Source organism: Leptonychotes weddellii, chromosome 13 (assembly GCF_054177405.1).
Source record: "Leptonychotes weddellii isolate Sample4059 chromosome 13, ASM5417740v2, whole genome shotgun sequence".
Classification (NCBI taxonomy): domain Eukaryota; kingdom Metazoa; phylum Chordata; class Mammalia; order Carnivora; family Phocidae; genus Leptonychotes; species Leptonychotes weddellii.
The window spans coordinates 21,116,378-21,129,372 of record NC_138381.1 but is presented as its reverse complement, the minus strand read 5'-3'; the positions used below and the strand labels follow the sequence as shown (position 1 = coordinate 21,129,372).

The 12,995-nt window shown below is 39.9% G+C and overlaps 1 protein-coding gene and 1 pseudogene across 1 annotated transcript in view; both read left to right on the top strand.

The window, feature by feature from the left end:
* Window positions 1-12,995, top strand: part of ELAC1 (elaC ribonuclease Z 1) — a 470,823-nt gene that overhangs the window by 376,661 nt on the left and 81,167 nt on the right. The window lies entirely within an intron of this gene.
* On the top strand, window positions 48-1,986 carry LOC102734431 (cyclin-A2-like; annotated as a pseudogene).

The window sequence follows — 12,995 nt, the reverse complement described above, 5'->3', positions numbered from 1 at the left end:
GGAGCATTCCCCTTTCTCCGCAACCCCGCCAACATCTGTCCTTTCCTGACTTGTTAATTTTAGCCATTCTGACTGGTGTGAGGTGGTATCTCATTGAGGTTTTGATTTGGATTTCCCTGATGCCAAGGGATGTTGAACACTTCTTCATGGTCTGTTGGCCATTTGGATGTCTTCTTTGGAAAAATGTCTGTTCATGTCTTCTGCCCATTTCTTGATTGGATCATTTGTTCTTTGGGTGTTGAGTTTGATAAGTTCTTTATAGATTTTGGATACTAGCCCTTTATCTGATATATCATTTGCAAATATCTTCTCTCAAGGGCACCTTTAGCCCTCCCTGCCCCGCAGTGCCTGCCTGCGCCTTTTGCAACCTTGGCGGGGGGGTTTTCCTGCGCGATCCTGAGCCCGCAGGTGGCCAGCACCTCTTCAGGGGGTTCCATGGGATGGAGTACATGCTGATTGGCACTGCAGGTGGATCAAGCCAGAGCCCTGGGAGCAGTGATGTTGGGCAGCTCTGCATCTGGGCCTGTGGCCCTCAAGGCGGGCTGGGCACTGCTAACATTGCTGCACACAGTGCTCCAAGAGGACCAAGAGAACAGCAACCCCGAGAAGAGAAAGCAGTGCCTACCCAGCAGCCCCAGACCCGGGGGCCCGCATGGTCCAGCACCGCAACCGAGGCCCAAGACATGACAGGTTGCACCTCTTAAGTATCTTCTATAAATGATGAGCATGTTCCTGTTCCTCCCTGGAAAGCAAACAGTAAACAGCCTGCATTTACCATTCATGTGGAGGAAGCAGAAGAGACTTAAAAGATCGAGACTTTAGCTCCATCTAAAAAACAGAACATGAAAATGTCCTGGCTTTTAACTCAGCTATTACTTTCTTGGATCAAGAAAATCGCTGGTACCTCTTGATTATCCAATGGATGGTAGCTTTGAGTCACCACACACTGTGGACATAACAATTCTACTAGAAGATGAAAAGCCAGTGAGTGTTAATGAAGTGCCAGACTACCCTGAGGACATTCACGCTTACCTCAAGGAAATGGAGGTGAAATGTAAGCCGACCCTGAGTTACAGAAGAAACAGACAGCCAGCCCTCATAGCACGAAGGCTATCCTTGTGGACCGGTTAGCTGAAGTAAGAGAAGGATATAAACTACAGGATGAGACCCTGTATTTGGCTGTGAGCTACACTGATAGGTTCCTCTCATCCATGTCTGTGTTGGGAGGAAAACTTCAGCTTGGGGGCACTGATGCTGTGCTGTTGGCCTCAAAATTTGAAGAAATCTACCCCCCTTCTCTGAAGTAGCAGGGTCTGTGGACATTACAGGTGATACCTACACCAAGAAACAAGTCCTGAGAATGAAACACCTAGAGGGTTGTTTTTTTTTTTTTTAAAGATTTTATTTATTGGAGAGAGACAGACAGAGATAGGAAGAGAGAGCAGGAGCAGGGAGGAGAGGGAGAAGCAGGCTCCTGCTGAGCAGGGAGCCCAACATGGGGCTCGACCCCAGGATCCTGGGACCATGACCTGAGCCGAAGGCAGATGCTTAATGACTGAGTCACCCAGGCGCCCCCGCAACACTGAGTTTTGAATGAGCTTTGCTTTTGACCTAGCTGCACCCATAGTAAATCAGTTTCTTGCCCAATACTTTCTTCACTAGCAGTCTGCAAACTGCAAAGTTGAAAGTTTAGCAGTGTTTGGGGGAGAATTAACTTTGATGGATGCTAACCCACACCTCAAGTATTTGCCATCAGTTATTTGCTGGAGTGGTTTTTCATTGAGCGTTCTACACAATCACAGGACAAAGCTGGCATGAATCTTTAGTTCAAAAGATTGTGTGTATACTCTGGAAAGTCTTCAGCCCTGTCTCATGGACTGTCACCACACTTACCTCAGAGTACAACAGCCAATAAGAGAAAAGAACAAAAGTTCAAAGCATCATGGTGTTTCTCTCCTCAGCCTCCCAGAAACACTAAATGTGTAACAAAGAAAGACTGGTTTTGTTTTCTAAGATGTAAACCACTCAGAGTAGATGGTGTATAGTTTTTCTAAAGTTTTACATTTATAATCATGTCTGAATACAGAAGTTATGGTCAACTACAAATTGTTTTAATTTGTATATCTTTTGTACCTGTAACTATCTTAGATATTTGGCTAATTTTTTTAAAAGTAGGCTCCATGCCCAACATGAGGCTTGAAATCATGACCCTGAGATCAAGAGTCACATGCTCTACTGACTGAGCCAGCCAGGTGCCCCAATATTTGGCTAATTTTAAGTGGTTTTGTTAAAGTATCAATGATGTCAGCTGTCAGCATCATAAGCATTAATAAATGGATTTGGAAAATTTGAAAAGAAAAAAGGGAGAAAGGGAAGAAGTTGCACAACTAGTTATCAAACAGGTAATTAAATGAGAAATTCTTGGCTTTTTACTGCTTTGTTAAGACACACGCGCGTGTGCACACATATCCGTGCACACACATACCCTTCAGAGTTCATGGGCTGGTCTGTTGGGGGGGAAAACAGGTCACTTTGTTGGAAAGAACCCAGCCTTGGCAGTTGCATTAATCTGTGCTCAGGGATCAGCCAATTTCTCCCACGCGTGGGATGAATAGGCTTATTCAGGAAAGGGCGTCCGGGCAGGAAATGGGGGAGTTGTGGCTAACAGAGCTGGGCTAGCCCCCGAGAGTGGAAGGGAGATGTGTCATCAGAACAAATGAGCATCAGCCAGGTGAGGGAGAGGCCAAAGGTGCTTGTAGAAGGTGAGCGAGAAGGAAATGAAGAGTTGCGACCTGTTATCAATTAGCAGGGTTCTCAGGGCAAAGCCATAAGCAGAGATGGGCTATGGGTCCTGTATTGCACTCATCACTGAGCCCTCCATGGAAGAGATGCGTCCCTGTGACCTTTGGCCTAGAATGACGCATTTTGTTATTGCCTTATTCTCTTCAACACCATTACCAATGTTCCCCACTATTTCTCAGCACTGGGAAGAAAGAGCCAGTATTGAGGATCTATAATGGCTAGTAAAACATTAAAATTCCAGATGCCTTTAGCTTCTATCTCAGGACACCCAGTTCAGTGGAAATAGAAAATCTGGAAATTTCTGTTCACTGAGGGGGTGTTTCTATATTGGAGACATGACAGTACACAACTTGCCGTGGGAACTTTGGTGAGATTCTTTCCTCAGCCCACAGTGTAAGCCTTCCCTTTGAACTCGGGAGTGTTTCCTTGATCACCCAAACTTGTTCCCTCTGTGCTACAATCACACATGTCTTTGAACAAAGCAATCAAGGGCTCTGGTCTCTTGGGATGCAGGCTGTGTTCTTGAGGAACAACCTGTTTTCTGGAACAACCTGCAGGTATCTGGGGGAGGAGCAGCCTCTGGGACAGATAGTGAAGCATGTGGTCAGGCAATGGGTTTGCTTGCCCTGGGGGTTTATACCCCTGTCTTGCCCATGAGGGATGTACCTTCAGATCCTCACATTTGTGCATATTGATAAGATGACACTGATTTCATTCCTAGGATCCTATGTCCATATATCTAGTAATGTCTAAGTTTCCCAACTGAGCTGGTAGGAAAAAAATGTGATCTTTGGAAAGTGAAGACAATCCATATGCACTAGGGGTGAACTTGTGGCTATCTGTAATGACAAGCATAATGACATTTTCCCTGTAGTAAGTATAAGTACCTTTGTATACTATCAATATTACTAATATAATAAGTTATTAATTGAACACTTACTATGTACCTGGCACTAATGTCAAGCACTTTAAAAATATAACATAACATTTATAATAACACCATGAGGTAAATACTAATATTATCCCTGTTTTATAGATGAGGAAAGTGAGGCTTAGTTTAAATAACTTTCCCAAAGACTCATAGCTAGCAGGAGGCAGATTCCACTAACCTAATTCCAGAATGCCGCCTCTTAGCCTCTATGTTATGATCACCCCTGTCCACACAACTAAAAAGTGAAGGAATGGGGGTTCAAACTCAGGCAATCTGACACAGGGTCCTCACCTTTCTCAGGCATTATGTTTATAGTTTCGTTTGTGTTTACACATATTTTCACCAGATGTGCTGAATCAAGTGCTAGCTCTTTCTTCTGGGGGACAGGTGGAAGTCAGAAGAATTCATTGTCTATTGCTTAGCAGCTATGGACTTGCTGGTGCAGATTAGTTATATGTATTTATGGGAAAATGAGACTTTGTGTTTATTGTATTTAGATGTAGAAATAGTCATAGGCACTTTTTAAAATTCATACTTGTAAACAAATGTGGCAGCAAGAGTGCCATGGTATCTATTTCAAACGCTAGCAAGTCACACTGACATTTTTGAGACCGTGTTAACAATGGATTCAGCTCTAAGAGGGAAAAGAAAAATGCAGTCAATGGAGTGACGTCATTGTCAACGATGTCTTACCTGAAATGATGAACTTATTAACATTATGTATGATTTATGAACAATTTAATCTATGGCTTTTCAAAGTCATCTAAAATATTTCATATTTCAGACTTGTTTGGTCAGATCTGTACTATAAGAAATTAACAGTGTAAGGAAACACACAGAGAGGGTTTATAATTTGTGATAAAAATTAGAAATAGTCAAATGCAGCTTACTTGTAACATTTTCTTTCACATGATTGACCAGCAGATAGGTTTTCTGTTTAGCTACAAAGAGAAGGGGTTTACAACACAGTTTCTGGAAAAAAGGAATTTGAGATCCAAGTAATCAGCTTCATAATTTTCCTTTAATGCAAACAAAGTGAATTCATTCTCTGATTTAATTTTTTCCACTCTCAGAGAGGTGACTTATATCGTTCTATTTCCACAGCCTTTGCCAGAAGTTTATTTAAGCCCTGTCTTAGTTTGAATCTAAAATTCCACGAAATAAATGACCAGATAGGCCCTGGGCAAAATGATGAAGTAGGATTCTGTAGATCCTGAGTTCAGCCTCTTGACCTTCCACCCCCTTGTTTCTATCTGTACATTCTGTAAGCCCACTGGAAGGGTGCTGAGGCCTTCAAGGTAGTGGTCCGTGTGATGGTAGCTATTCATTCAACAAGTTTTTTCTGCCTTCCAGACACATGGTAGATTGCACTTCTTGACTCCTTTGGAGTCTGGTGGGGCCATGTGACCAGTTCTGGCCAGTGAGTTACATTTGGATGCATGTGTCATTTCTTATCAGAGCATTGCATTGACAGGGCACCGCACTCCAGAACTCTCTTTCCCTCTGCCCCTCTTTTCCGCAGCAATGAGTGTTATACAGCTGTCCTAATAGTCTCTGCTTTGTCATGGAAAAGAGCTGACACAGGAATTATGTAATGTGAGCCACTTTTTTGTTCATTTTAAACCACTGAGATAGGGGGGGGCGGGGCATGGGATATTACCAGAACAGAATAAGCAAACCTGGCATGGGGCCAGTATTACCTGTTAGATGCGTGGAATAGCCAAATCCAAGAATCATCAAGATAGTCCTAAGGAACAATAAGGTGGAGGGATCGGGAGACTTTCCTTTTATATTAAGCTTTATTATGAAGCTATTGTCATTAAAACAGTGCAGTACTGTTAATACCATAAATAAAATAGACAATGAAAGAAAAAAACCAGACCTCAGAAGGAGCCCTAAGTATATTGGGGAAATTCTGTATTTGACATAGGTAGTGTTGTGAATCACTAACGAAAAATGGAATAGTCAAAAAGTGGTGCTGGAAAAGTTGGTGTTCCATATGAAGAAAAAATAAAGTTAGCTCCCTAACTCAGACACAAAAACCAATTCCCAAGTGGATTAATGAGTTAGATGTGAAAGGTAAAATTTTAAAACTTTATTGAAAGCTTTGAGTAGGGAAGGAATTCTTAAAAGAGATAAGATTGATAAGTTAGATTACATTAAAATTAAGAAATCAAATCTTCCATCAAAATATATGGAAAGATAAGCCCTGTACAGCAATGTATATAACTTGTGGAGGATTACATATCAGAAAAAAAGAGAACTGAATGATAATTCACCTCATAGACATAAGATCACAGCCATTTCACAAAAGAGGAAGCACAAATGCAAAGAGAGATAAGAAAAGACCCTCACATATCATTAGTTATCAGGAGAATGTAAATTAAGTGCACATAAAATCTCAAAAATTACGAAGTTTGCCAAAACCAAGTGTAGATGTGGGTGTGATCTATGAGAATTCTCATGCACTCTTTATAGGAGTGTAAGTTGGTGCAATTACTTTGGAAAACAACTTTTTCATTCTTTTGTAAAGCTGAACATTACTGAGCAATTTCACTCATGGCTGTCACAAAGAAATACTTTAAATATCCATACTAAGATGCAAGCGATGGTACCATCATGGAAAACAGTGTAGAGGTAAGAGATATGGGGAGATGTTGGTCAAAGGCTAGTGATTATAGTTAAAATACTATATTTTATGCTTGACATTTGCTAAATTAAACGTTCTCACTGCACCCACACAAAATGATAATGATGTGAGGTGAAGGATATGTTACTTAGCTTTATTGTGGTGATAATCTCACAAAGTGTGTGTGTGTGTGTGTGTGTGTGTGTGTGTGTGAGTGTATCTTAAAACATCATGGTGTATACCATAAATACACACAAGTTTTATTTGTCAATTTTAGCTTGATAAAAGCTAGGGGGGAAAAAAGACATGCAAGAATGGTCTGACCAGCATTGTTTGTAAGAGCAAAAATCCTGAAACAATCAAAATGCCATTGACAGGAGTATATTTAATTGTGGAATATCTTTTCAATGTGTGTGAAACTCAATGAATTTAACATTGATGCATCATTATAGATGAATATTTGCAGAATGAGAAAAATAAGTCATAGAATAATACATACAGCGTGATAACATTTTTAAAATGCCTAAAAACAAGAGCAACTGAACAATATTTTGAGAAGGAAGCTAGGGAATGAATGGTCTAGGGAAAGGGCACATAAAGAAATAATGATTTTGGTAATATTCCAACTCTTAAGTGGGTGATAGGTCCATACATGTTCATTTTTATTATACTTTCTTCATTATATATGTATCACATATGTAACAAATCATATATATATAAAATATAAAAATAATCTTTCTCATATATGTATTTTCCCCCCAAAGAATTTTTTCAAATAAGTGTCCAATGAAGTTTAAACAAAAGATATCTCTTCATTGGGAATCTCTTTCCAACAACATGGAAATTCTTCACCGTCTAAGCACTTTTTAACAGTGTTCAAAATTAAAGTTGCCTTTTCCAACATTTTTTAAATTTCTGATTTCAGTGTTCATGAATGCCTCTGAAATAGTAAGTAACAGAAAAACTCAAATAGTAAATAACAGAAAAAATAGTAAATAACAGAAAACTGGCAACCTATTCTCTTCCTCCTCTTCTTGCTCCTGTCTCTCTTTTCTTTCCATTTTCTTTAATTTCAACCCAATTATTGATCATTTGTTGCTTTATAGTTGTTACTGATTTTTCTTACTTGGGTATATATAATTTCTAAGACATTTTCCTCTAACAGACTTAATTTTTTCCAACATGGAACACCTTCCTCAGATGATAGCTTGTCTTTTCAATATTTTCATTCAACTCTTCAGATAATTCTTCCATGCCTCTGTATCAGAGCTTGGAATTTCCCTGGAACTCCACAAACTATAATAACCAACATTCATTATGCTCTAAGTTCTAGTCTAAGTTTTCCCTCGTTCAGTCTTCACGAAAACCCTACCATCTTATCCCCATATTGCAGATGAGAAAGCTGAGGCACAGAGAGGTTAAAAATCACAAATGACAAAGCTGGAATTCAAACCAAGCCGTCTAGTTACAGATTCCACGCTCTTAACTAACTACCATATCATCATGACGCCCTTTTGATTTTAAATCAACCAGTTTTCTGTCTGAACCAATAATATTATCTATTGCTTACAGTAACAAATTTTCCATTGGGTATCTTTCAACTCCCCATTATTGAAATCTCTCTCTAGATAAGATGTGTGTCTTTACCAAGGTTTGTACCTGATTTTCAGGTATTTGGTTGGCTCTATCAGATCCTGGAACCTGCAAGTGTAACTAGTCTAGCCTGCTAGACTGGTTTGGGGTACAAATAAAGTCCTGTTTCTTTTTCAAAAACCAATTAAACTTAATTTTTCACTGCATGTGTAATAAACTTACATGACTGAAAATTCCAAAAATATAAAAAAGATTATATAGTCTGGGATATTTCCCTCCTGCATCTTTTCACCCAGCCACCCAGTTTCTGTCCCCCATGCAATAAACCTTATAGTTTCTTGGACCCTGCAGAGAGAATATTTTACATATAAGTAAATATGCATATTTTAAAGGCCCTTTTGAATACTGAACATTCATTTTGCACTCAGTTTCATGTCAGGTACTATGCTAACCCCTTTCATTTGATCCTTCCAACAACTCAAAGAAGTAGGTTTTGCTATATCCCCATTTTGTAGATGAGGAAACTGAGACACAGAATCACACAACTGTACAAAACACAGCTTTAAGAGAGTGTTTTGATAGAGTCTGACTCTAAAACCCAATGCTGTTAGTTACTGCGATATATTGCCTCTCCATGCTGAATCTTTTTATGAGAAAAATGAGATAATATAGTCCACATAGGAGAAAAATTATCTCCATTTTTCTGGAAAGAATAAAATATATACTTTATTTCTTTTTGAAAGCATCTTTAGTGAGATATAATTTATATACCATAAAATTTACCCATCCATAACATTTATCCATTCAAATGTACAATTTAATGATTGATAGTATATTCACAGAGTTGTGCACCCATCACCACAATATCAGTTTAGAACATCTTCATCATGACAGAAAACACACCCAGCACCCCATTAGTGGTCCCTCTCTATCCACTCTGCACCCCCCTCCCCTAGCCCTAGGCAAGCACTAATATACTTTCTGTCTCAATGGATTTGTCTATTCTAGACTTTTCACATAAATGGAAGCATATAATATGTAGCATTTTCTACTGAGTTCTTCCACTTAGTATAAGGTTTTTAAGTTAATTGCTCAATCCCTGACATGTGCTTTTAGCAGGCACTTAATATTTCCATCTTGTGGACTTTTCTCAGTCTCCAGCTTCCCAATCGGTTCATACTTCTGGTGTAATAACTGGAGAAACAGGTCAGCCCTGCTGGTGCTTTTGTGGCTCCTATGTGATATCTCATTTGAAGGCTAGTCTTCCATATTCCAAGTGACTCTTCTAGATCCTGGAATGATGCTTTTGCTCACCCAGATCCTGCTTGTAGTGCCACATGCTTGATCTCTAGGGCCTTTTTGTTGCTCTTGGTCACATTTACGTGCTCATCCATTGCTTTTTCAAAGCAGGAATCGTGGTATCAGGTGGCCAAATATAGAAGTGCGTCTAGCTCCAGCCTGGATCGGAACACTCAGATTCTTCTGATGGAACTGACACACCAACACAGTCATGCTGTAGGGCCCTTCGGGTCTCCTTGGGCCAGCAGAACTTGGATCAGACAACCCTAGTCTTCACTAAAGTCTTTCCTAACTTTGGATTTAAGGGAGCAGGTGTTGGCAGGGACGGGGGTGGGGGAGGGTGTTTTGTTCCTTCCCTCTCAAAATGCCCTGAGAAAAATCATTCCGCTTACTATACCTTCTTTTGGCATCAGTTCTACCCTTCAAAAGCCTACCTTGTTAGAAGATTAAAAAACATCTGTTATATACACTTCTAGAACAATGAGTGCCTGTCAGATAAGGAAGACCCCATAAATTCTTCCTTCACTAAGGAAGACCCTTTCCAAGGTGACTTGCTCGGTCCAAACTAGGCAAAGAAGTGGCTTCAGCCCCCCTATTACACAGTGTAAGATTTTCCATCTGATAAATAATTCCTTTTCTTTTCTTTTTTTTAAAGACCGTCTATTGCATTGGCTCAGTGCTCTTCATAGTCTCCAGATATGTTTCCTTGAACTTCAGAATTGTGTTTGTGCATTGAGTGTGACAGTCTGGACTTGGAAGTTTGCTCATTCACATTCATTTCTCCTACCACAAAGTTAAACTCTTATGTTTCCTTTTCAAAGAAATTGATTGTCTTGCCTTTTATTGTGGGTAGTTTTGACATTCTGTGTATTTTGCCAAATTTTCTTTTTCTTTGACAGAGTAAAGAGCAAGTCATTTAAAAGTGTACAGAAAATTTGCAAAGATAAAGTGTAGAGCCATTTGAAAGAGATTGTCTTACTCTAAGCGCACCTGCCGACGATGTTAGCTGAGTTATTGCCGATGGTGGTGAGCACGTCAGGCTGCCCGTTGGAATGCCCAAGCATTGCTTGCCGAACTTGGAAGCCATCAATATGGGGTTTGGTCTTTACTGTGGTGTAAAAGTAGGGGGCATCACAATTCAGCAGCTTTAAATCCAGGGTCGCCTGTATTAGAATAATGTGACATGTATTTGGCATGGGAGAAGGTTTACTGTGCTGTACTTTGTTGAGTTTTTTTGCTTCTAGTTACCTCCAAGTTGAATCTACTTTTATTATAATGGATCTCAGCCAGTCTAGGAGAGCAAAGAGAAGCCAGATGAGGGAAGAAATTATATTTTCTTGAGGAGTAAAGTAGCTATTCCACATGTATGATTTATGATTGTTTATCATGACACATTATTGACTATATTGGCCCCAAACCAGCCTTCATTTTCTGGTTAAGATTTAGAAAGAGCCACATCTTCTCTGTGCCCCCACAGCACAGCAGAGAGTTCCCCAGGGAGGACTTCAATGGTTGGATTTCCTCTGCCAGGCTTTCCAGGGTGAGGGAGCACACAGACCAGACAGGAAGCACAGTGAGCCCTGTTTTACCTCTGTGCCTGAACTTCTTCAGGCAACGTGCTATGCTAGGCCATTTTCATATATGGAAACAGAAAATTAAAAGCCATATTTTCCTAGGTCACAATGGTGGCTGAACTATTGCTATAAATCTCAACAGATTTAAAGAGAATAGGAGTGAAAAAGAAGACTTAACCCAAGTGACTAGAGGAATAGAAAGCCTCGGACTAGTTCATTATTCTTTGTTTTGAAGATAGGAGAGGAGGTTAAAGGATATTTACAAATCAGTTACCATAAGATGGCCAATAAGCAAGAATTTTAGCCAAGTGGGACAAATGTTTTTTTGAAATTATATCTGTACGTATTCTGAATTAGTACATTAAATTTCTCACTACTTATTTGCTGAAAAGGATAAACCCTCCTGTGCTGACCTGCTATTTAAGTACAAATATTTATGGCTATCTCCTATGGAATGTGACCCTTAACCATGTATCTTTGATTATTGTAAAACTTTACATTTTTTTGGTAAGAGATCTTATTCATTGTAAGTTCAAGAAGAAAATGTAATTTATTAGAAAATGTTATAGAAATTGAATTAATTCACTTCAGTTTTAATGTACACACTCTGATGATGAACTCTGTTTATCATGGTTGACTTTACTCCGTCACCTTAGTGTATAAATGGCGAGAATTCACTTGTTGGTAGAAAGCATAAATGTCCCTTAGTTTGGCTATTCTTCCTCTGCCCCCTCAAGCAAAACAAATTAGGGATCCAAACAGATTCATTTCCAACCACATTTGAAATTTGTTTTGTTCTTGCTGATGCTATTATTTGTAGTCCTCATAAAACCCCTGAGAAAGAAATGGCATCATCTCCAGGGGAAAAATCTCCTGTGAAAACGGAGGGTTGAGAGTGTAAGCCCTGGTCCAAGAAACACAGAATGGGTCAGAGCCAGGAGCCAAACTGTGGTCTGTCTGCCCTCATGGCCTAGCTCTTTCCATGTGCCATGCTGCCTCCTGGAGATCTAGTTGTTACAGTCTGTTGATTAACAGACCTACCGGATAAGTTTCTGTCCTCATCATTCCATTTCCAAGGCCATGGGCTGAAAGTGTCCTTTGTGAATTGCAAAACCAGCAGTTTCAACTTCAGGCTTGTAGGTGGTGGAGATGTGGCTTCTGCTACTTCTAGGAGACCAGCACGATTTGGCTTCTGTTTATGTGGACGCTTTTGTTCATTGCTGTGTTGGTGGTCCTGTTGGAGCAGCTATGAAGGTGGCTGAGCATCACTGGACAGCTTGAACAATCTAATTCAGATTTTCTTTTATGAATCCTGCCTCCTTAGATCACTGCTCTCCCTCTCTTCATCACCAATCCCACTGCCACCGCTTTTAATCATATACTCATTTTCTCTTGCTTGAACTACTGTCAGTTTCCATACTGATTTTTCTGCTGCTCACACTTCTTGTGGATTTACCCTAAGACTGCATTTTCTCAAAATCAGAACTCATCATATGATCTCCCTGCTTAAGGTCCTTCTATGACTCACTTTTGCTTTCAGGATAAAGTACCAGCTCCTTGGGGTATCACATGAAGTTCTCCAAAGACTTTCAATCTTAGGTCTTAACATCCTTGTCAGACACATCCTGTTCTTCCTTCAGACCTATCTAAAATACTTGCAGATTTATAGACACACTATGTTATTTAACATCTTCATGCCTGTCCTCATGTTTCATCTTCTTCTTGGAGTACCTCTGGGCTCTCTACTCCATGATCTTTCTCACACAACAGGAGCTGTGTGGGTATCTGCTTTCATCTGCCTACCATCCCCCTACCTCCTTCCCTACTACAATAAAGGAATTCTGGGGAGACTGCCAGTCACAGCATCTGTTTTATTGATCACAGGGGTGGTATGTGACCTCAGGCATGGGTAGTCATAAAACCTTCTTGAACATAATGGTGGACATGTCATGGATCAAGTCAGGCCAACGAAAGTCTTCCTGGGATTTTTCATACAACTAAAGAGTTTTCTCTTGGATTCTCCTGCCACTGCTGCTATTATAATGTTGTTAATAATATTAAAATATTTAAGATAGTACAAATTAACAGTATGAACGTGGCCCCAGAACCACTTTTGCCCATGCTTCCCAACACATGGAGGAGACTGAAGAATAAAGCTGATGTTTAG